General features: G+C 30.1%; 1 long non-coding RNA gene across 1 annotated transcript; it reads right to left on the reverse strand.

Annotated features, from left to right (window-relative positions):
- Positions 1–10,286: 10,286 nt before the first annotated feature.
- Positions 10,287–11,395, reverse strand: LOC148763132 (uncharacterized). Its single transcript, XR_016026019.1, has 2 exons — positions 11,314–11,395; positions 10,287–10,478 (listed from the first exon to the last, which is right to left on the reverse strand). It is a non-coding gene; the product is annotated as an uncharacterized LOC148763132 (long non-coding RNA).
- Between the last annotated feature and the right edge of the window lie 15,433 nt (positions 11,396–26,828).

Here is a 26,828-nt window from a genome sequence, read left to right on the forward strand (position 1 = left end):
TTTTAAATTAAAACTGATTGAAATTGCATGTTTACCTCGGGAAACATGGGGCGAAAGCCATCCACTAACAAGAAATGTCCATTTATAGTCACTTATGCCTTTAAAAGCTTTATTACTCGCTTTAAATGGTTTTATAATGTCATTACTAATTTTGAGGTGAATTTTTTTACATTTTTCATTAAAACAGATTAAAATTGCGTGTTTACCTTGGGAAACCTGGAGCGAAAGCATTCCACTAACAAGAAAAGTCTATTTATAGTCACTCATGCCTTTCAAAACCTTATTACTCGCTTTAAATGGTTTTATAATCTCGTTATTAATTTTGAGGTGAATTTTTTTACATTTTTGATAAAAACAACTTATAATTGAATGTTTACCTCAAGAAACGTGAAGCAAAACCCATCCATTGGCATGAAAAGTCTATTTATAGTCATTCATGCCTTTGAAAGCCTTATTACTCGCTTTAAATTGTTTTATAATCTCATTATTGATTTTAAGTTGAATTTTTTTATATTTTTCAATAAAACAGGTTGAAATTGCATGTTTACATCAGGAAACATGGGGCGAAAGCCATCCACTAACAAGAAATGTCCATTTATGGTCACTCATGCCTTTGAAAGCCTTATTACTCGCTTTAAATGGTTTTATAATCTCATTATTGATTTTTAGTTGAATTTTTTTGCATTTTGCATTAAAACAATTTGAGATTGCATGTTTGCCCTGGGAAACATGGAGCGAAAGTCATCCACTAACAAGAAAATTCCTTTTATAGTCACTCATGTCTTTGAAATCCTTATTACTCGCTTTAAATGGTTTTATAATGTCATTACTGATTTTAAGTTGAATTGTTTTTACATTTTTGATAAAAACAACTTATATTTGAATGTTTACCTCAAGAAAAGTAAAGGAAAAGCAATCCATTGACAAGAAAAGTCTATTTATCGTCGCTCATGCCTTTCAAAGCCTTATTACTCGCTTTAAATTTTTTTATAATCTCATTATTGATTTTAAGTTGAATTTTTTTATATTTTTCAATAAAACAGATTGAAATGGCATGTTTACATCAGGAAACATGGGGCGAAAGCCATCCGTTAACAAGAAATGTCCATTTATAGTCACTCATGCCTTTAAAAGCCTTAGTACTCGCTTTAAATGGTTTTATAATCTCATTATTAATTTTGAGGTGAATTTTTTTACATTTTTTTATTAAAACAGATTGAAATTGCATGTTTACCTCGGGAAACCTGGAGTGAAAGCATTCCATTAACAAGAAAAGTCTATTTATAGTCACTCATGCCTTTGAAAACCTTATTACTCGCTTTAAATGGTTTTATAATCTCATTATTAATTTTGAGGTGAATTTTTTTACATTTTTTATGAAAACAGCTTATAATTGAATGTTTACCTCAAGAAACGTGAAGCGAAAGCCATCCATTGGCATGAAAAGTCTATTTATAGTCACTCAAGCCTTTGAAAGCCTTATTACTCGCTTTAAATGGTTTTATAATCTCATTATTGATTTTAAGTTGAATTTTTTTACATTTTGCATTAAAACAATGTGAGATTGCATGTTTGCCCTGGGAAACATGGAGCGAAAGTCATCCACTAACAAGAAAATTCCTTTTATAGTCACTCATGTCTTTGAAATCCTTATTACTCGCTTTAAATGATTTTATAATGTCATTACTGATTTTAAGTTGAATTGTTTTCACATTTTTGATAAAAACAGCTTATAATTGAATGTTTACCTTGAGAAACGTGGGGCGTAAGCCATCCTTTGACAAGAAAAGTCTATTTATAGTCACACATGGCTTTAAAAGCCTTATTGCTCGCTTTAAATGGTTTTATAATCTCATTATTGATTTTAACTTCAATTTTTTTACATTTTAAATTAAAACTGATTGAAACTGCATGTTTACCTCGTGAAACATGGGGCGAAAGCCATCCACTAACAAGAATAGTCCATTTATAGTCACTCATGCCTTTAAAAGCCTTATTACTCGCTTTAAATGGTTTTATAATCTCATTATTAATTTTGAGGTGAATTTTTTTACATTTTTGATAAAAACAGCTTATAATTGAGTGTTTACCTCAGGAAACGTGAAGCGAAAGCCATCCATTGGCATGAAAAGTCTATTTATAGTCTTTCATGCCTTTGAAAGCCTTATTACTCACTTTAAATTGTTTTATAATCTCATTATTGATTTTAAGTTGAATTTTTTTATATTTTTCAATAAAACAGATTGAAATTGCTTGTTTACATCAGGAAACATGGGGCGAAAGCCATCCACTAACAAGAAATGTCCATTTATAGTCACTCAAGCCTTTAAAAGCCTTAGTACTCGCTTTAAATGGTTTTATAATCTAATTATTAATTTTGAGGTGAATTTTTTTATATTTTTTATTAAAACAGATTGAAATTGCATGTTTACCTCGGGAAACCTGGAGTGAAAGCATTCCACTTACAAGAAAACTCTATTTATAGTCACTCATGCCTTTGAAAACCTTATTACTCGCTTTAAATGGTTTTATAATCTCATTATTAATTTTGAGGTAAATTTTTTTACATTTTTTATAAAAACAGCTTATAATTGAATGTTTACCTCAAGAAACGTGAAGCGAAAGCCATCCATTGGCATGAAAAGTCTATTTATAGTCACTCATACCTTTGAAAGCCTTATTACTCGCTTTAAACGGTTTGATAATCTCATTATTGATTTTTAGTTGAATTTTTTTACATTTTGCATTAAAACAATTTGAGATTGCATGTTTGCCCTAGGAAACATGGAGCGAAAGTCATCCACTAACAAGAAAATTCCTTTTATAGTCACTCATGTCTTTGAAATCCTTATTACTCGCTTTAAATGGTTTTATAATGTCATTACTGATTTTAAGTTGAATTGTTTTTACATTTTTGATAAAAACAGCCTATAATTGAATGTTTACCTCGAGAAATGTGAGGCGTAAGCCATCCATCGACAAGAAAAGTCTATTTATAATTACTCATAGCTTTAAAAGCCTTATTGCTCGCTTTAAATGGTTTTATAATCTCATTATTGATTTTAAGTTGAATTGTTTTATATTTTTCAATAAAACAGATTGAAATTGCATGTTTACATCAGGAAACATGGGGCGAAAGCCATCCACTAACAAGAAATGTCCATTTATGGTCACTCATGCCTTTGAAAGCCTTATTACTGGCTTTAAATGGTTTTATAATCTCATTATTGATTTTTAGTTGAATTGTTTTGCATTTTGCATTAAAACAATTTGAGATTGCATGTTTGCCCTGGGAAACATGGAGCGAAAGTCATCCACTAACAAGAAAATTCCTTTTATAGTCACTCATGTCTTTGAAATCCTTATTACTCGCTTTAAATGGTTTTATAATGTCATTACTGATTTTAAGTTGAATTGTTTTTACATTTTTGATAAAAACAGCCTATAATTGAATGTTTACCTCGAGAAATGTGAGGCGTAAGCCATCCATTGACAAGAAAAGTCTATTTATAATTACTCATAGCTTTAAAAGCCTTATTGCTCGCTTTAAATGGTTTTATAATCTCATTATTGATTTTAAGTTGAATTGTTTTACATTTTACATTAAAACCGTTTGAAATTGCATGTTTACATATGGAAACATGGGTCGAAAGCCATCCACTAACAAGAAATGTCCATTTATAGTCACTCATGTCTTTAAAAGCCTTAGTACTCGCTTTAAATGATTTTATAATCTCATTATTAATTTTGAGGTGAATTTTTTTACATTTTTCATTAAAACAGAATGAAATTGCGTGTTTACCTCGGGAAACCTGGAGTGAAAGCATTCCACTAACAAGAAAAGTCTATTTATAGTCACTCATGCCTTTGAAAACCTTATTACTCCCTTTAAACGGTTTTATAATCTCATTATTAATTTTGAGGTGAATTTTTTTACATTTTTGATAAAAACAACTTATATTTGAATGTTTCCCTCAAGAAACGTGAAGGAAAAGCCATCCATTGACAAGAAAAGTCTATTTATCATCGCTCATGCCTCTCAAAGCCTTATTACTCACTTTAAATTGTTTTATAATCTCATTATTGATTTTAAGTTGAATTTATTTATATTTTTCAATAAAACAGATTGAAATGGCATGTTTACATCATTAAACATGGGGCGAAAGCCATCCGTTAACAAGAAATATCCATTTATAGTCACTCATGCCTTTAAAAGCCTTAGTACTCGCTTTAAATGGTTTTATAATCTCATTATTAATTTTGAGGTGAATTTTTTTACATTTTTTATTAAAACAGATTGAAATTGCATGTTTACCTCGGGAAACCTGGAGTGAAAGCATTCCACTAACAAGAAAAGTCTATTTATAGTCACTCATGCCTTTGAAAACCTTATTACTCGCTTTAAATGGTTTTATAATCTCATTATTAATTTTGAGGTGAATTTTTTTACATTTTTTATGAAAACAGCTTATAATTGAATGTTTACCTCAAGAAACGTGAAGCGAAAGCCATCCATTGGCATGAAAAGTCTATTTATAGTCACTCAAGCCTTTGAAAGCCTTATTACTCGCTTTAAATGGTTTTATAATCTCATTATTGATTTTAAGTTGAATTTTTTTACATTTTGCATTAAAACAATGTGAGATTGCATGTTTGACCTGGGAAACATGGAGCGAAAGTCATCCACTAACAAGAAAATTCCTTTTATAGTCACTCATGTCTTTGAAATCCTTATTACTCGCTTTAAATGGTTTTATAATGTCATTACTGATTTAAAGTTGAATTGTTTTCACATTTTTGATAAAAACAGCTTATAATTGAATGTTTACCTCGAGAAACGTGGGGCGTAAGCCATCCTTTGACAAGAAAAGTCTATTTATAGTCACACATGGCTTTAAAAGCCTTATTGCTCGCTTTAAATGGTTTTATAATCTCATTATTGATTTTAACTTGAATTTTTTTACATTTTAAATTAAAACCGATTGAAACTGCATGTTTACCTCGGGAAACATGGGGCGAAAGACATCCACTAACAAGAATAGTCCATTTATAGTCACTCATGCCTTTAAAAGCCTTATTACTCGCTTTAAATGGTTTTATAATCTCATTATTAATTTTGAGGTGAATTTTTTTACATTTTTGATAGAAACAGCTTATAATTGAATGTTTACCTCAAGAAACGTGAAGCGTAAGCCATCCATTGGCATGAAAAGTCTATTTATAGTCATTCATGCTTTGAAAGCCTTATTACTCGCTTTAAATTGTTTTATAATCTCATTATTAATTTTGAGGTGAATTTTTTTACATTTTTGATAAAAACAGCTTATAATTGAGTGTTTACCTCAAGAAACGTGAAGCGAAAGCCATCCATTGGCATGAAAAGTCTATTTATAGTCTTTCATGCCTTTGAAAGCCTTATTACTCGCTTTAAATTGTTTTATAATCTCATTATTGATTTTAAGTTGAATTTTTTTATATTTTTCAATAAAACAGATTGAAATTGCATGTTTACATCAGGAAACATGGGGCGAAAGCCATCCACTAACAAGAAATGTCCATTTATAGTCACTCAAGCCTTTAAAAGCCTTAGTACTCGCTTTAAATGGTTTTATAATCTCATTATTTATTTTGAGGTGAATTTTTTTATATTTTTTATTAAAACAGATTGAAATTGCATGTTTACCTTAGGAAACCTGGAGTGAAAGCATTCCACTAACAAGAAAACTCTATTTATAGTCACTCATGCCTTTGAAAACCTTATTACTCACTTTAAATGGTTTTATAATCTCATTATTAATTTTGAGGTAAATTTTTTTACATTTTTTATAAAAACAGCTTATAATTGAATGTTTACCTCAAGAAACGTGAAGCGAAAGCCATCCATTGGCATGAAAAGTCTATTTATAGTCACTCATACCTTTGAAAGCCTTATTACTCGCTTTAAACGGTTTGATAATCTCATTATTGATTTTTAGTTGAATTTTTTTACATTTTGCATTAAAACAATTTGAGATTGCATGTTTGCCCGTGGAAACATGGAGCGAAAGTCAGCCACTAACAAGAAAATTCCTTTTATAGTCACTCATGTCTTTGAAATCCTTATTACTCGCTTTAAATGGTTTTATAATGTCATTACTGATTTTAAGTAGAATTGTTTTTACATTTTTGATAAAAATAGTTTATAATTGAATGTTTACCTTGAGAAACGTGAGGCGTAAGCCATCCATTTACAAGAAAAGTCTATTTATAGTCACTCATGGCTTTAAAAGCCTTATTGCTCGCTTTAAATGGTTTTATAATCTCATTATTGATTTTAACTTGACTTTTTTTACATTTTCCATTAAAACCGATTGAAATTGCATGTTTACATATGGAAACATGGGGTGAAAGCCATCCACTAACAAGAAATGTCCATTTATAGTCACTCATACCTTTAAAAGCCTTATTACTCGCTTTAAATGGTTTTATAATGTCATTATTAATTTTGAGGTGAATTTTTTTACATTTTTCATTAAAACAGATTGAAATTACGTGTTTACCTTGAGAAACCTGGAGTGAAAGCATTCCACTAACAAGAAAAGTCTATTTATAGTCACTCATGCCTTTGAAAACCTTATTACTCGCTTTAAATGGTTTTATAATCTCGTTATTAATTTTGAGGTGAATTTTTTTACATTTTTGATAAAAACAGCTTATAATTGAATGTTTACCTCAAGAAACGTGAAGCGAAAGCCATCCATTGGCATGAAAAGTCTATTTATAGTCATTCATGCCTTTGAAAGCCTTATTACTCGCTTTAAATTGTTTTATAATCTCATTATTGATTTTAAGTTGAATTTTTTTATATTTTTCAATAAAACAGATTGAAATTGCATGTTTACATCAGGAAACATGGGGCGAAAGCCATCCACTAACAAGAAATGTCCATTTATGGTCACTCATGCCTTTGAAAGCCTTATTACTCGCTTTAAATGGTTTTATAATCTCATTATTGATTTTTAGTTGAATTTTTTTGCATTTTGCATTAAAACAATTTGAGATTGCATGTTTACCCTGGGAAACATGGAGCGAAAGTCATCCACTAACAAGAAAATTCCTTTTATAGTCACTCATGTCTTTGAAATCCTTATTACTCGCTTTAAATGGTTTTATAATGTCATTACTGATTTTAAGTTGAATTGTTTTTACATTTTTGATAAAAACAGCTTATAATTGAATGTTTACCTCGAGAAACGTGAGGCGTAAGCAATCCATTGACAAGAAAAGTCTATTTATAATCACTCATGGCTTTAAAAGCCTTATTGCTCGCTTTAAATGGTTTTATAATCTCATTATTGATTTTAAGTTGAATTGTTTTACATTTTACATTAAAACCGATTGAAATTGCATGTTTACATATGGAAACATGGGTCGAAAGCCATCCACTAACAAGAAATGTCCATTTATAGTCACTCATGTCTTTAAAAGCCTTAGTACTCGCTTTAAATGATTTTATAATCTCATTATTTATTTTGAGGTGAATTTTTTTACATTTTTCATTAAAACAGAATGAAATTGCGTGTTTACCTTGGGAAACCTGGAGTGAAAGCATTCCACTAACAAGAAAAGTCTATTTATAGTCACTCATGCCTTTGAAAACCTTATTACTCCCTTTAAATGGTTTTATAATCTCATTATTAATTTTGAGGTGAATTTTTTTACATTTTTGATAAAAACAGCTTATATTTGAATGTTTACCTCATGAAACGTGAAGGAAAAGCCATCCATTGACAAGAAAAGTCTATTTATAGTCGCTCATGCCTTTCAAAGCCTTATTACTCGCTTTAAATTGTTTTATAATCTCATTATTGATTTTAAGTTGAATTTTTTTATATTTTTCAATAAAACAGATTGAAATGGCATGTTTACATCAGGAAACATGGGGCGAAAGCCATCCGTTAACAAGAAATGTCCATTTATAGTCACTCATGCCTTTAAAAGCCTTAGTACTCGCTTTAAATGGTTTTATAATCTCATTATTAATTTTGAGGTGAATTTTTTTACATTTTTTATTAAAACAGATTGAAATTGCATGTTTACCTCGGGAAACCTGGAGTGAAAGCATTCCACTAACAAGAAAAGTCTATTTATAGTCACTCATGCCTTTGAAAACCTTATTACTCGCTTTAAATGGTTTTATAATCTCATTATTAATTTTGAGGTGAATTTTTTTACATTTTTTATAAAAACAGCTTATAATTGAATGTTTACCTCAAGAAACGTGAAGCGAAAGCCATCCATTGGCATGAAAAGTCTATTTATAGTCACTCAAGCCTTTGAAAGCCTTATTACTCGCTTTAAATGGTTTTATAATCTCATTATTGATTTTAAGTTGAATTTTTTTACATTTTGCATTAAAACAATGTGAGATTGCTTGTTTGCCCTGGGAAACAAGGAGCGAAAGTCATCCACTAACAAGAAAATTCCTTTTATAGTCACTCATGTCTTTGAAATCCTTATTACTCGCTTTAAATGGTTTTATAATGTCATTACTGATTTTAAGTTGAATTGTTTTAACATTTTTGATAAAAGCAGCTTATAATTGAATGTTTACCTCGAGAAACGTGGGGCGTAAGCCATCCTTTGACAAGAAAAGTCTATTTATAGTCACACATGGCTTTAAAAGCCTTATTGCTCGATTTAAATGGTTTTATAATCTCATTATTGATTTTAACTTGAATTTTTTTACATTTTAAATTAAAACTGATTGAAACTGCATGCTTACCTCGGGAAACATGGGGCGAAAGCCATCCACTAACAAGAATAGTCCATTTATAGTCACTCATGCCTTTAAAAGCCTTATTACTAGCTTTAAATGGTTTTATAATCTCATTATTAATTTTGAGGTGAATTTTTTTACATTTTTGATAAAAACAGCTTATAATTGAATGTTTACCTCAAGAAACGTGAAGCGTAAGCCATCCATTGGCATGAAAAGTCTATTTATAGTCATTCATGCTTTTGAAAGCCTTATTACTCGCTTTAAATTGTTTTATAATCTCATTATTAATTTTGAGGTGAATTTTTTTACATTTTTGATAAAAACAGCTTATAATATAGTGTTTACCTCAGGAAACGTGAAGCGAAAGCCATCCATTGGCATGAAAAGTCTATTTATAGTCTTTCATGCCTTTGAAAGCCTTATTACTCGCTTTAAATTGTTTTATAATCTCATTATTGATTTTAAGTTGAATTTTTTTATATTTTTCAATAAAACAGATTGAAATTGCATGTTTACATCAGGAAACATGGGGCGAAAGCCATCCACTAACAAGAAATGTCCATTTATAGTCACTCAAGCCTTTAAAAGCCTTAGTACTCGCTTTAAATGGTTTTATAATCTCATTATTAATTTTGAGGTGAATTTTTTTACATTTTTTATTAAAACAGATTGAAATTGCATGTTTACCTCGGGAAACCTGGAGTGAAAGCATTCCACTAACAAGAAAAGTCTATTTATAGTCACTCACGCCTTTGAAAATCTTATTACTCGCTTTAAATGGTTTTATAATCTCATTATTAATTTTGAGGTAAATTTTTTTACATTTTTTATAAAAACAGCTTATAATTGAATGTTTACCTCAAGAAACGTGAAGCGAAAGCCATCCATTGGCATGAAAAGTCTATTTATAGTCACTCATACCTTTGAAAGCCTTATTACTCGCTTTAAACGGTTTGATAATCTCATTATTGATTTTTAGTTGAATTTTTTTACATTTTGCATTAAAACAATTTAAGATTGCATGTTTGCTCTGGGAAACATGGAGCGAAAGTCATCCACTAACAAGAAAATTCCTTTTATAGTCACACATGTTGTCACGACCCGGTACTCCCCTCGAGCCCGTGACAACCGTCGCGGTGTCCCGGTAGACACTTATTGCCAGGAATGTCAACCCGAAACCCCGCAAGGCTTTACTATCAGTTTCTCTGTTCCCTTGTGAGCAACCATTGTCAAATATCGTGTTCTAAAATATTTTAAGCTGTTTCCAACTTTAAACAAATAAAATATTAATTTTTTTGTCTCACAAGGGTATTTTGGTCATTTTTCTCAAAAATTTTAAAACTGGCTAAAACGTAATATACAAGTACAAAACACACAATTTATATTCAAAATGAGTTTAAAAGTCTAAAATCTTCATTTAAAACGAAATTATGGTTATTTGAATATAATAAGAAAATAAAAGAAATATTAAGTAAAATATTCTATTTTCTTATAAAACAATATTTATAGAGTTATACGTGAATAATTTTTATAACGTAAAAGTTAAATATATTTATACATACTTAAATACAGTAAGCCAAAATATTTAATTTAATTTACAATAACAAGAGTGCCCCCGAATAAACAAAAGTAAAGAGGACTTTGAACCTACGGTTTGGAAAATGCAGATCCCACTGTAGTCCTCGATGAGATCAGCTATCTACAGTCTATACTGAACCTGAAATGGGTGGAAAGGAGGGTGGTGAGATTATAAAATCTCAATGAGTAAACAAACATCATCCTAAACATCTAGAGTTGAGTACATGGAGACAATAAAGTAAATCATCATAAACTGGGTTATAGCTTTAGAACACATTTTGTTCAAAACACGTAAAGAGGCTTATGAATCTCATAAAAATCTAGGCTTGTGCCATAAATCCATTCTCGGGGACACCTTGGCCGAGGCATCCTACCGAGACCGCCAAGGCTATTAAAATTCACATTTCACATAAATCATGTTTTTGTTTTGAAAACATAGCCGTTCCTTGGCGTTGGCTGAGTTCCCCCTCACGTGGTGGTTTAGCGTGAAGTGAACCCTAAACTTTACCCCAGGAGATACCCTACGCGCCTCTCCGTTCGAGGTAAGAATATAATGGGGTTTACCGTGCCCCTCTAAAAGGCTGGTCCACAGAAACCCCCTACTGCAGTGATTAATTAATATATAATCCACCATATAATAAAACTCAATAACATGATATGGCAATTTTGTAATTCGTAGTATTTCAAGGTAACCAAACAATTCGCATTTCAATACAATTGCCAACTAGCCAATCATGCTCGATTTATCATAAGCCAGTTAATTTAAACAATCAAATTGCCACAATTAACAGTCTCCGTGTACTCTATTTTTCAAAATCACTATTAATTTCAAAACAATTTATAATTTAATTTCATTGAAACTCATTTATTCATAAAACATGAAAATTTATCTTTTTAAATTCCTTTTTCCATAGAATTCATGAAAGCATTTAAAAACCACCCTAGATAATTAAAATGACAGTAAGTTTACTCACAATGTCTAGAATGCGGACTTTCGAAGCACTCTGTCTACTGGTCCTCGGATGCAATTTCCTTGCCTTTATCGGAGGACTCACCACTTTGACACAGTACAAAATCGAGAGTTTCACTAAGTTGGTACTAAATCAAAATTAAACTAATTTAGACTACCAATGCATGATATGGAATGCAAAAATGCACTGGTAACTATCTAAACCCGGTATTGGCCTAATTCGTCTTATCACCCGATTAAATTCCTAACGGGTCCGTTTAAACTCCAATTTAATTCTTTTCAGTTTCTATACCTCAATTGCACCCAAATTAACTTAATGTCCCTCAGTGCGGTGCAAATTATCAGTCCCAACAGCAAATTACGAAAATACCCCTAGTGGGTAAAAATTCATATTTTTGCTCCGAAAATTCCCATTATTTTTCTAGGCTCATAATTCATCATTCCTTAACCAATTCTCCTAGAATAAAATCAAACTCATCCTCACTCACTACATGGTAAATTCAGCCATTAATGGTTGGGGGAGAAAATAAATTCTTTTCTTGTTGTTTTGTTTCTAAATATGCTAAACTAACTAAAAACACTAACATAAATTAAAATCAAATAAATCCAACAACTTTCTCTCTCCTAACCCATTTTTCCAGAATTTAATTCATCATGAAAACATGTAATTTAATCATGAAAAATAAAGAGAAATGCTTGGGAATAAGAAAACTCAAGCTTAATAGAAAAAACTCACCTTTTTCACTTAATTTCCTTGAAAATTCATACTTTTTCTTTGATTTTCTCTCTCTAGGGTTTTGTTTTTGTTTTCTCTCTCTTCTTGCTGGTTTGGCCGGCCATGGGGTGGAAGATGGGCTGATTTTGTGCCTTTTAAAAAGGAAAATAATAAATTAATAAAGGCATGACACATGGCATCATGTCATTGGCCCGTTTTTAAAATTTTAAAAATTTAAACATTTTATCTCCACCACATGTTTAGTCAAGGGTCAAAGATGAAGACAAGGAAGACCATGTGCTGGAAAAAATATCCTGGTGGTGGAAAATTACAATTTTGCCCCTGAGGTGGCAAAATTACCATTTTACCCCTATACTCCAAATTATACTGAAATTAAAATTTTTCACTTCTAAACCTCAAATCATACTCCAATAAGTCAAATTATACTCCAATAAGTCAAATGGGATAAAAAAAAATCTTTTCTAAAATTCCCATTTTGTCCCCAGGTGGCAAATGACCATTTTGCCCCTAGTTAGTGAAAATTCCGATTTGACTCCAAATTGATCCTCAAACTCCAAATTACCATTTTAAGTCATCCATGAACTGTGAAACTCTTAATCTCACCTTAAAATTCATATTTGATCTAGTTCGAGGATTAAATAAACTTTGTTGTACCTCTAGGTACAATACCGACTTTTGTAAATTTTTCGGGACTCTCCTAGCATGCAATCATGCTATCATCACATGTATGTCATGAATAGTATTTTATAAGGTCGGGCTTTACACATGTCTTTGAAATCCTTATTACTCGCTTTAAATGATTTTATAATGTCATTACTGATTTTAAGTAGAATAGTTTTTACATTTTTGATAAAAATAGTTTATAATTGAATGTTTACCTTGAGAAACGTGAGGCGTAAGCCATCCATTGACAAGAAAAGTCTATTTATAGTCACTCATGGCTTTAAAAGCCTTATTGCTCGCTTTAAATGGTTTTATAATCTCATTATTGATTTTAACTTGACTTTTTTTACATTTTCCATTAAAACCGATTGAAATTGCATGTTTACATATGGAAACATGGGGCGAAAGCCACCCACTAACAAGAAATGTTCATTTATAGTCACTCATGCCTTTAAAAGCCTTATTACTCGCTTTAAATGGTTTTATAATCTCATTATTGAATTTGAGGTGAATTTTTTTACATTTTTCATTAAAACAGATTGAAATTGCATGTTTACCTCAGGAAACATGGAGTGAAAGCATTCCACTAACAAGAAAAGCCTATTTATAGTCACTCATGCCTTTGAAAACCTGATTACTCGCTTTAAATGGTTTTATAATCTCATTATTAATTTTGAGGTGAATTTTTTTTACATTTTTGATAAAAACAGCTTATAATTGAATGTTTACCTCAAGAAACGTGAAGTGAAAGCCATCCATTGACCAGAAAAGTCTATTTATAGTCGCTCATGCCTTTCAAAGCCTTATTACTCGCTTTAAATTGTTTTATAATCTCATTATTGATTTTAAGATGAATTTTTTTATATTTTTCAATAAAACAGATTGAAATTGCATGTTTACATCAGGAAACATGGGGCGAAAGCCATCCACTAACAAGAAATGTCCATTTATAATCACTCATGCCTTTAAAAGCCTTAGTACTCGCTTTAAATGGTTTTATAATCTCATTATTAATTTTGAGGTCAGTTTTTTTACATTTTTCATTAAAACAGATTGAAATTGCATGTTTACCTTGGAAAACCTGGAGTGAAAGCATTCCACTAACAAGAAAACTCTATTTATAGTCACTCATGCCTTTGAAAACCTTATTACTCGCTTTAAATGGTTTTATAATCTCATTATTAATATTGAGGTGAATTTTTTTACATTTTTGATAAAAACAGCTTAGAATTGAATGTTTACCTCAAGACACATGAAGCGAAAGCCATCCATTGGCATAAAAAGTCTATTTATAGTCACTCATGCCTTTGAAAGCCTTATTACTCGCTTTAAATGGTTTTATAATCTCATTATTGATTTTTAGTTGAATTGTTTTACATTTTGCATTAAAACAATTTGAGATTGCATGTTTGCCCTGGGAAACATGGAGCGAAAGTCATCCACTAACAAGAAAATTCCTTTTATAGTCACTCATGTGTTTGAAATCCTTATTATTCGCTTTAAATGGTTTTATAATGTCATTACTGATTTTAAGTTGAATTGTTTTTACATTTTTGATAAAAACAGCTTATAATTGAATGTTTACCTCGAGAAACGTGAGGCGTAAGCGATCCATTGACCAGAAAAGTCTATTTATTGTCACTCATGGCTTTAAAAGCCTTATTACTCGCTTTAAATGGTTTTATAATCTCTTTATTGATTTTAAGTTGAATTTTTTTACATTTTACATTAAAACCGATTGAAATTGCATGTTTACATATGGAAACATGGGGCGAAAGCCATCCACTAACAAGAAATGTCCGTTTATAGTCCCTCATGCCTTTAAAAGCCTTATTACTCGCTTTAAATGGTTCTATAATCTCATTATTAATTTTGAGGTGAATTTTTTTACATTTTTCATTAAAACATATTGAAATTGCGTGTGTACCTCGGGAAACCTGGAGTGAAAGAATTCCACTGACAAGAAAAGTCTATTTATAGTCACTCATACCTTTGAAAACCTTACTACTCGCTTTAAATGGTTTTATAATCTCATTATTAATTTTGAGGTGAATTTTTTTACATTTTTGGTAAAAACAGCTTCAATTTGAATGTTTGCCTCAAGAAACGTGAAGGGAAAGCCATCCATTGACAAGAAAAGTCTATTTATAGTCGCTCATGCCTTTCAAAGCCTTATTACTCGCTTTAAATTGTTTTACAATCTCATTATTGATTTTAAGTTAAATTTATTTATATTTTTCAGTAAAAGAGATTGAAATTGCATGTTTACATCAGGAAACATAGGGCGAAAGCCATCCACTAACAAGAAATGTCCATTTATAGTCACTCATGCCTTTAAAAGCCTTAGTACTCGCTTTAAATGATTTTATAATCTCATTATTAATTTTAAGGTGAATTTTTTTACATTTTTTATTAAAACAGATTGAAATTGCATGTTTACCTTGGCAAACCTAGAGTGAAAGCATTCCACTAACAGGAAAAGTCTATTTATAGTCACTCATGCCTTTGAAATCCTTATTACTCGCTTTAAATGGTTTTATAATCTCATTATTAATTTTGAGGTGAATTTTTTTACATTTTTGATAAAAACAGCTTATAATTGAATGTTTTCCTCAAGAAACGTGAATCGAAAACCATCCATTGGCATGAAAAGTCTATTTATAGTCATTCATGTCTTTGAAAGCCTTATTACTCGCTTTAAATTGTTTTACAATCTCATTATTGATTTTAAGTTGAATTGTTTTATATTTTTCAATAAAACAGATTGAAATTGCATGTTTACATAATGAAACATGGGGCGAAAGCCATCCACTAAATAGAAATGTCCATTTATAGTCACTCATGCCTTTGAAAGCCTTATTACTCGCTTTAAATGGTTTTATAATCTCATTATTGATTTTTAGTTTAATTGTTTTACATTTTGCATTAAGACAATTTGGGATTACATGTTTGCCCTGGGAAACATGGAGCGAAAGTCATCCACTAACAAGAAAATTCCTTTTATAGTCACTCATATCTTGGAAATCCTTATTACTCGCTTTAAATGGTTTTATAATGTCATTACTGATTTTAAGTTGAATTGTTTTTACATTTTTGATAAAAACAGCTTATAATTGAATGTTTACCTCGAGAAACGTGAGGCGTAAGCCATCCATTGACAAGAAAAGTCTATTTATAGTCACTCATGGCTTTAAAAGCCTTATTGCTCGCTTTAAATGGTTTTATAATCTCATTATTGATTTTAAGTTGAATTTTTTTACATTTTACAATAAAACCGATTGAAATTGCATGTTTATATATGGAAACATCGGGCGAAAGCCATCCACTAACAAGAAATGTCCATTTATAGTCACTCATGCCTTTAAAAAACTTATTACTCGCTTTAAATGGTCCTATAATCTCATTATTAATTTTGAGGTGAATTTTTTTACATTTTTCATTAAAACAGATTGAAATTGCGTGTTTACCTCGGGAAACTTGCAGTGAAAGCTTTCCACTAACAAGAAAAGTCTATTTATAGTCACTCATGCCTTTGAAAACCTTATTACTCGCTTTAAATGGTTTTATAATCTCATTATTAATTTTGAGGTGAATTTTTTTACATTTTTCATAAAAACAGCTTATATTTGAATGTTTACCTCAAGAAACGTGAAGGGAAAGCCATCTATTGACAAGAAAAGTCTATTTATAGTCGCTCATGCCTTTCAAAGCCTTATTACTCGCTTTAAATTGTTTTATAATCTCATTATTGATTTTAAGTTGAATTTTTTTATATTTTTCAATAAAACAGATTGAAGTTGCATGTTTACATCAGGAAACATGGGGCGAAAGTAGTCCACTAAATAGAAATGTCCATTTATAGTCACTCATGCCTTTGAAAGCCTTATTACTCGCTTTAAATGGTTTTATAATCTCATTATTGATTTTTAGTTTAATTTTTTTTACATTTTGCATTAAAACAATTTGAGATTACATGTTTGCCCTGGGAAACATGGAGCGAAAGTCATCCACTAACAAGAAAATTCTTTTTATAGTCACTCATGTCTTTGAAATCCTTATTACTCGCTTTAAATGGTTTTATAATGTCATTACTGATTTTAAGTTGAACTGTTTTTACATTTTTGATAAAAACAGCTTAAAATTGAATGTTTACCTCGAGAAACGTGAGGCGTAAGCCATCCATTGACAAGAAAAGTCTATTTATAGTCACTCATGGCTTTAAAAGCCTTATTGCTCGCTTTAAATGGTTTTATAATCTCATTATTGATTTTAACTTGACTTTTTTTACATTTTACATTAAAACCGATTGAAATTGCATGTTTACATATGGAAACATGGGGCGAAAGCCATCCACTAACAAGAAATGTCCATTTATAGTCACTCATGCCTTTAAAAGACTTATTACTCGCTTTAAATGGTTTTATAATCTCATTATTAATTTTAAGGTGAATGTTTTTACATTTTTCATTAAAACAGATTGAAATTGCGTGTTTACCTCGGGAAACCTGGAGTGAAAGCATTCCACTAACAAGAAAAGCCTATTTATAGTCACTCATGCCTTTGAAAACCTTATTACTCGCTTTAAATGGTTTTATAATCTCATTATTAATTTTGAGGTGAATTTTTTTTACATTTTTGATAAAAACAGCTTATAATTGAATGTTTACCTCAAGAAACGTGAAGTGAAAGCCATCCATTGACCAGAAAAGTCTATTTATAGTCGCTCATGCCTTTCAAAGCCTTATTACTCGCTTTAAATTGTTTTATAATCTCATTATTGATTTTAAGATGAATTTTTTTATATTTTTCAATAAAACAGATTGAAATTGCATGTTTACATCAGGAAACATGGGGCGAAAGCCATCCACTAACAAGAAATGTCCATTTATAATCACTCATGCCTTTAAAAGCCTTAGTACTCGCTTTAAATGGTTTTATAATCTCATTATTAATTTTGAGGTCAGTTTTTTTACATTTTTCATTAAAACAGATTGAAATTGCATGTTTACCTTGGAAAACCTGGAGTGAAAGCATTCCACTAACAAGAAAACTCTATTTATAGTCACTCATGCCTTTGAAAACCTTATTACTCGCTTTAAATGGTTTTATAATCTCATTATTAATATTGAGGTGAATTTTTTTACATTTTTGATAAAAACAGCTTAGAATTGAATGTTTACCTCAAGACACATGAAGCGAAAGCCATCCATTGGCATAAAAAGTCTATTTATAGTCACTCATGCCTTTGAAAGCCTTATTACTCGCTTTAAATGGTTTTATAATCTCATTATTGATTTTTAGTTGAATTGTTTTACATTTTGCATTAAAACAATTTGAGATTGCATGTTTGCCCTGGGAAACATGGAGCGAAAGTCATCCACTAACAAGAAAATTCCTTTTATAGTCACTCATGTGTTTGAAATCCTTATTATTCGCTTTAAATGGTTTTATAATGTCATTACTGATTTTAAGTTGAATTGTTTTTACATTTTTGATAAAAACAGCTTATAATTGAATGTTTACCTCGAGAAACGTGAGGCGTAAGCGATCCATTGACCAGAAAAGTCTATTTATTGTCACTCATGGCTTTAAAAGCCTTATTACTCGCTTTAAATGGTTTTATAATCTCTTTATTGATTTTAAGTTGAATTTTTTTACATTTTACATTAAAACCGATTGAAATTGCATGTTTACATATGGAAACATGGGGCGAAAGCCATCCACTAACAAGAAATGTCCGTTTATAGTCCCTCATGCCTTTAAAAGCCTTATTACTCGCTTTAAATGGTTCTATAATCTCATTATTAATTTTGAGGTGAATTTTTTTACATTTTTCATTAAAACATATTGAAATTGCGTGTGTACCTCGGGAAACCTGGAGTGAAAGAATTCCACTGACAAGAAAAGTCTATTTATAGTCACTCATACCTTTGAAAACCTTACTACTCGCTTTAAATGGTTTTATAATCTCATTATTAATTTTGAGGTGAATTTTTTTACATTTTTGGTAAAAACAGCTTCAATTTGAATGTTTGCCTCAAGAAACGTGAAGGGAAAGCCATCCATTGACAAGAAAAGTCTATTTATAGTCGCTCATGCCTTTCAAAGCCTTATTACTCGCTTTAAATTGTTTTACAATCTCATTATTGATTTTAAGTTAAATTTATTTATATTTTTCAGTAAAAGAGATTGAAATTGCATGTTTACATCAGGAAACATAGGGCGAAAGCCATCCACTAACAAGAAATGTCCATTTATAGTCACTCATGCCTTTAAAAGCCTTAGTACTCGCTTTAAATGATTTTATAATCTCATTATTAATTTTAAGGTGAATTTTTTTACATTTTTTATTAAAACAGATTGAAATTGCATGTTTACCTTGGCAAACCTAGAGTGAAAGCATTCCACTAACAGGAAAAGTCTATTTATAGTCACTCATGCCTTCGAAATCCTTATTACTCGCTTTAAATGGTTTTATAATCTCATTATTAATTTTGAGGTGAACTTTTTTACATTTTTGATAAAAACAGCTTATAATTGAATGTTTTCCTCAAGAAACGTGAATCGAAAACCATCCATTGGCATGAAAAGTCTATTTATAGTCATTCATGTCTTTGAAAGCCTTATTACTCGCTTTAAATTGTTTTACAATCTCATTATTGATTTTAAGTTGAATTGTTTTATATTTTTCAATAAAACAGATTGAAATTGCATGTTTACATAATGAAACATGGGGCGAAAGCCATCCACTAAATAGAAATGTCCATTTATAGTCACTCATGCCTTTGAAAGCCTTATTACTCGCTTTAAATGGTTTTATAATCTCATTATTGATTTTTAGTTTAATTGTTTTACATTTTGCATTAAGACAATTTGGGATTACATGTTTGCCCTGGGAAACATGGAGCGAAAGTCATCCACTAACAAGAAAATTCCTTTTATAGTCACTCATATCTTGGAAATCCTTATTACTCGCTTTAAATGGTTTTATAATGTCATTACTGATTTTAAGTTGAATTGTTTTTACATTTTTGATAAAAACAGCTTATAATTGAATGTTTACCTCGAGAAACGTGAGGCGTAAGCCATCCATTGACAAGAAAAGTCTATTTATAGTCACTCATGGCTTTAAAAGCCTTATTGCTCGCTTTAAATGGTTTTATAATCTCATTATTGATTTTAAGTTGAATTTTTTTACATTTTACAATAAAACCGATTGAAATTGCATGTTTATATATGGAAACATCGGGCGAAAGCCATCCACTAACAAGAAATGTCCATTTATAGTCACTCATGCCTTTAAAAAACTTATTACTCGCTTTAAATGGTCCTATAATCTCATTATTAATTTTGAGGTGAATTTTTTTACATTTTTCATTAAAACAGATTGAAATTGCGTGTTTACCTCGGGAAACTTGCAGTGAAAGCTTTCCACTAACAAGAAAAGTCTATTTATAGTCACTCATGCCTTTGAAAACCTTATTACTCGCTTTAAATGGTTTTATAATCTCATTATTAATTTTGAGGTGAATTTTTTTACATTTTTCATAAAAACAGCTTATATTTGAATGTTTACCTCAAGAAACGTGAAGGGAAAGCCATCTATTGACAAGAAAAGTCTATTTATAGTCGCTCATGCCTTTCAAAGCCTTATTACTCGCTTTAAATTGTTTTATAATCTCATTATTGATTTTAAGTTGAATTTTTTTATATTTTTCAATAAAACAGATTGAAGTTGCATGTTTACATCAGGAAACATGGGGCGAAAGTAGTCCACTAAATAGAAATGTCCATTTATAGTCACTCATGCCTTTGAAAGCCTTATTACTCGCTTTAAATGGTTTTATAATCTCATTATTGATTTTTAGTTTAATTTTTTTTACATTTTGCATTAAAACAATTTGAGATTACATGTTTGCCCTGGGAAACATGGAGCGAAAGTCATCCACTAACAAGAAAATTCTTTTTATAGTCACTCATGTCTTTGAAATCCTTATTACTCGCTTTAAATGGTTTTATAATGTCATTACTGATTTTAAGTTGAACTGTTTTTACATTTTTGATAAAAACAGCTTAAAATTGAATGTTTACCTCGAGAAACGTGAGGCGTAAGCCATCCATTGACAAGAAAAGTCTATTTATAGTCACTCATGGCTTTAAAAGCCTTATTGCTCGCTTTAAATGGTTTTATAATCTCATTATTGATTTTAACTTGACTTTTTTTACATTTTACATTAAAACCGATTGAAATTGCATGTTTACATATGGAAACATGGGGCGAAAGCCATCCACTAACAAGAAATGTCCATTTATAGTCACTCATGCCTTTAAAAGACTTATTACTCGCTTTAAATGGTTTTATAATCTCATTATTAATTTTAAGGTGAATGTTTTTACATTTTTCATTAAAACAGATTGAAATTGCGTGTTTACCTCGGGAAACCTGGAGTGAAAGCATTCCACTAACAAGAAAATTCTATTTATAGTCACTCATGCCTTTGAAAACCTTATTACTCGCTTTAAATTGTTTTATAATCTCATTATTAATTTTGAGGTGAATTTTTTTACATTTTTGATAAAAATAGCTTATAATTGAATGTTTACCTCAAGAAACGTGAAGTGAAAGCCATCCATTTGCTTGAAAAGTCTATTTATTGTGATTCATGCCTTTGAAAGCCTTATTACTCGCTTTAAATGGTTTTATAATCTCATTATTGATTTTAAGTTGAATTTTTTTATATTTTTCAATAAAACAGATTGAAATTGCATGTTCACATCAGGAAACATGGGGCGAAAGCCATCCACTAACAAGAAATGTCCATTTATAGTCACTCATGCCTTTGAAAGCCTTATTACTCGCTTTAAATGGTTTTATAATCTCATTATTGATTTTTAGTTTAATTTTTTTACATTTTGCATTAAAACAATTTGAGATTGCATGTTTGCCCTGGGAAACATGGAGCGAAAGTCATCCACTAAGAAGAAAATTCCTTTTATAGTCACTCATGTCTTTGAAATCCTTATTACTCGCTTTAAATGGTTTTATAATGTTGTTACTGATTTTAAGTTGAATTGTTTTTACATTTTTAATAAAAACAGCTTATAATTGAATGTTTACCTCGAGAAACGTGAGGCATAAGCGATCCATTGACCAGAAAAGTCTATTTATAGTCACTCATGGCTTTAAAAGCCTTATTGCTCGCTTTAAATGGTTTTATAATCTCATTATTGATTTTAAGTTGAATTTTTTACATTTTACATTAAAACCGATTAAAATTGCATGTTTACATATGGAAACATGGGGCGAAAGCCATCCACTAACAAGAAATGTCCATTTATAGTCACTCTTGCCTTTAAAAGACTTATTACTCGCTTTAAATGGTTTTATAATCTCATTATTAATTTTGAGGTGAATTTTTTTACATTTTTCATTAAAACATATTGAAATTGCATGTTTACCTCGGGAAACTTGGAGTGAAAGCATTCCACTAACAAGAAAAGTCTATTTATAGTCACTCATGCCTTTGAAAACCTTATTACTCGCTTTAAATGGTTTTATAATCTTATTATTAATTTTGAGGTGAATTTTTTTACATTTTTGATGAAAACAGCTTATAATTGAATGTTTACCTCAAGAAACGTGAAGCGAAAGGCATCCATTGGCATGAAAAGTCTATTTATAGTCATTCATACCTTTGAAAGCCTTATTACTCGCTTTAAATGGTTTTATAATCTCATTATTGATTTTAAGTTGAATTTTTTTATATTTTTCAATCAAAACAGATTGAAACGGCATGTTTACATCAGGAAACATGGGGCGAAAGCCATCCACTAACAAGAAATGTCCATTTATAGTCACTCATACCTTTGAAAGCCTTATTACTCGCTTTAAATGGTTTTATAATCTCATTATTGATTTTAGTTTAATTGTTTTACATTTTGCATTAAAACAATTTGAGATTGTATGTTTGCCCTGGGAAACATGGAGCGAAAGTCATCCACTAACAAGAAAATTCCTTTTATAGTCACTCATGTCTTTGAAATCCTTATTACTCGCTTTAAATGGTTTTATAATGTCATTACTGATTTGAAGTTGAATTATTTTTACATTTTTGATAAAAACAGCTTATAATTGAATGTTTACCTCGAGAAATGTGAGGCATAAGCGATCCATTGACCAGAAAAGTCTATTTATAGTCACACATGGCTTTAAAAGCCTTATTGCTCGCTTTAAATGGTTTTATAATCTCATTATTGATTTTAAGTTGAATTTTTTTACATTTTAAATTAAAACCGATTGAAATTGCATGTTTACCTCGGGAAACATGGGGCGAAAGTCATCCACTAACAAGAAATGTCCATTTATAGTCACTCATGCCTTTAAAAGCCTTATTAGTCGCTTTAAATGGTTTTATAATCTCATTATTAATTTTGAGGTGAATTTTTTTACATTTTTCATTAAAACAGATTGGAATTGCGTATTTACCTAGGGAAACCTGGAGTGAAAGCATTCCACTAACAAGAAAAGTCTATTTATAGTCACTCATGCCTTTGAAAACCTTATTACTCGCTTTAAATGGTTCTATAATCTCATTATTAATTTTGAGGTGAATTTTTTTACATTTTTGATAAAAACAGCTTATATTTGAATGTTTACCTCAAGAAACGTGAAGGGAAAGCCATCCATTGGCAAGAAAAGTCTATTTATAGTCGCTCATGCCTTTCAAAGCCTTATTACTCGCTTTAAATTGTTTTATAATCTCATTATTGATTTTAAATTGAATTTTTTTATATTTTTCAATAAAACAGATTGAAATTGCACGTTTACATCAGGAAACATGGGGCGAAAGCCATCCACTAACAAGAAATGTCCATTTATAGTCACTCATGCCTTTAAAAGCCTTAGTACTTGCTTTAAATGGTTTTATAATCTCATTATTAATTTTGAGGTTAATTTTTTTAGATTTTTTATTAAAACAGATTGAAATTGCATGTTTACCTCAGGAAACCTGGAGTGAAAGCATTCCACTAACAAGAAAAGTCTATTTATAGTCACTCATGCCTTTGAAAACCTTATTACTCGCTTTAAATGGTTTTATAATCTCATTAGTATTTTTGAGGTGAATTTTTTACATTTTACATTAAAACCGATTAAAATTGCATGTTTACATATGGAAACATGGGGCGAAAGCCATCCACTAACAAGAAATGTCCATTTATAGTCACTCTTGCCTTTAAAAGACTTATTACTCGCTTTAAATGGTTTTATAATCTCATTATTATTTTTGAGGTGAATTTTTTTACATTTTTCATTAAAACAGATTGAAATTACGTGTTTACCTCAGGAAACCTGGAGTGAAAGCATTCCACTAACAAGAAAAGTCTATTTATAGTCACTCATGCCTTTGAAAACCTTATTACTCGCTTTAAATTGTTTTATAATCTTATTATTAATTTTGAGGTGAATATTTTTACATTTTTGATAAAAACAGCTTATAATTGAATGTTTACCTCAAGAAACGTGAAGCGAAAGGCATCCATTGGCATGAAAAGTCTATTTATAGTCATTCATGCCTTTGAAAGCCTTATTACTCGCTTTAAATTGTTTTATAATCCCATTATTGATTTTAACTTGAATTTTTTTACATTTTGCATTAAAACAATTTGAGATTGCATGTTTGCCCTGGGAAACATGGAGCGAAAGTCATCCACTAACAAGAAAATTCCTTTTATAGTCACTCATGTCTTTGAAATCTTTATTACTCGCTTTAAATGGTTTTATAATGTCATTACTGATTTTAAGTTGAATTGTTTTTACATTTTTGATAAAAATAGCTTATAATTGAATGTTTACCTCGAGAAACATGAGGCGTAAGCCATCCATTGACAAGAAAAGTCTATTTATAGTCACTCATGGCTTTAAAAGCCTTATTGCTCGCTTTAAATGGTTTTATAATCTCATTATTGATTTTAAGTTGAATTTTTTTACATTTTACATTAAAACCGATTGAAATTGCATGTTTACATATGGAAACATAGGGCGAAAGCCATCCACTAACAAGAAATGTCCATTTATAGTCACTTATGCCTTTAAAAGCCTTATTACTCGCTTTAAATGGTTTTATAATCTCATCATTAATTTTGAGGTGAATTTTTTTACATTTTTCATTAAAATAGATTGAAATTACGTGTTTACCTCGGGAAACCTGCAGTGAAAGCATTCCACTAACTAGAAAAGTCTATTTATAGTCACTCATGCCTTTGAAAACCTTATTACTCGCTTTAAATGGTTTTATAATCTCATTATTAATTTTGAGGTGAATTTTTTTACATTTTTGATAAAAACAGCTTATAATTGAATGTTTACCTCAAGAAACGTGAAGTGAAAGCCATCAATTGACCAGAAAGGTCTATTTATAGTCGTTCATGCCTTTCAAAGCCTTATTACTCGCTTTAAATTGTTTTATAATCTCATTATTGATTTTAAGTTAAATTTTTTTATATTTTTCAATAAAACATATTGAAATTGCTTGTTTAGATCAGCAAACATGGAGCGAAAGCCATCCACTAACAAGAAATGTCCATTTATAGTCACTCATGCCTTTAAAAACCTTACTACTCGCTTTAAATGGTTTTATATTCTCATTATTAATTTTGAGGTGAATTTTTTTACATTTTTCATTAAAACAGATTGAAATTGCATGTTTACCTCGGGAAAGCTGGAGTGAAAGCATTCCACTAACAAGAAAAGTCTATTTATAGTCACTCATGCCTTTGAAAACCTTATTACTCGCTTTAAATGGTTTTATAATCTCATTATTATTTTTGAGGTGAATTTTTTACATTTTACATTAAAACCGATTAAAATTGCATGTTTACATATGGAAACATGGGGCGAAAGCCATCCACTAACAAGAAATGTCCATTTATAGTCACTCTTGCCTTTAAAAGACTTATTACTCGCTTTAAATGGTTTTATAATCTCATTATTAATTTTGAGGTGAATTTTTTTACATTTTTCATTAAAACAGATTGAAATTACGTGTTTACCTCAGGAAACCTGGAGTGAAAGCATTCCACTAACAAGAAAAGTCTATTTATAGTCACTCATGACTTTGAAAACCTTATTACTCGCTTTAAATGGTTTTATAATCACATTATTATTTTTGAGGTGAATTTTTTACATTTTACATTAAAACCGATTAAAATTGCATGTTTACATATGGAAACATGGGGCGAAAGCCATCCACTAACAAGAAATGTCCATTTATAGTCACTCTTGCCTTTAAAAGACTTATTACTCGCTTTAAATGGTTTTATAATCTCATTATTAATTTTGAGGTGAATTTTTTTACATTTTTCATTAAAACAGATTGAAATTACGTGTTTACCTCAGGAAACCTGGAGTGAAAGCATTCCACTAACAAGAAAAGTCTATTTATAGTCACTCATGCCTTTGAAAACCTTATTACTCGCTTTAAATTGTTTTATAATCTTATTATTAATTTTGAGGTGAATATTTTTACATTTTTGATAAAAACAGCTTATAATTGAATGTTTACCTCAAGAAACGTGAAGCGAAAGGCATCCATTGGCATGAAAAGTCTATTTATAGTCATTCATGCCTTTGAAAGCCTTATTACTCGCTTTAAATGGTTTTATAATCTCATTATTGATTTTAAGTTGAATTTTTTTATATTTTTCAATCAAAACAGATTGAAACGGCATGTTTACATCAGGAAACATGGGGCGAAAGCCATCCACTAACATGAAATGTCCATTTATAGTCACTCATGCCTTTAAAAGCCTTAGTACTCGCTTTAAATGGTTTTATAATCTCATTATTAATTTTGAGGTGAATTTTTTTACATTTTTTATTCAAACAGATTGAAATTGCATGTTTACCTCGGGAAACTTGGAGTGACAGCATTCCACTAACAAGAAAAGTCTATTTATAGTCACTCATGCCTTTGAAAACCTTATTACTCGCTTTAAATGGTTTTATAATCTCATTATTAATTTTGAGGTGAATATTTTTACATTTTTGATAAAAACAGCTTATAATTGAATGTTTACCTCAAGAAACGTGAAGCGAAAGCCATCCATTGGCATAAAAAGTC

Source organism: Theobroma cacao, chromosome 4 (genome assembly GCF_053813885.1).
Source record: "Theobroma cacao isolate CCN51 chromosome 4, ASM5381388v1, whole genome shotgun sequence".
NCBI lineage: Eukaryota > Viridiplantae > Streptophyta > Magnoliopsida > Malvales > Malvaceae > Theobroma > Theobroma cacao.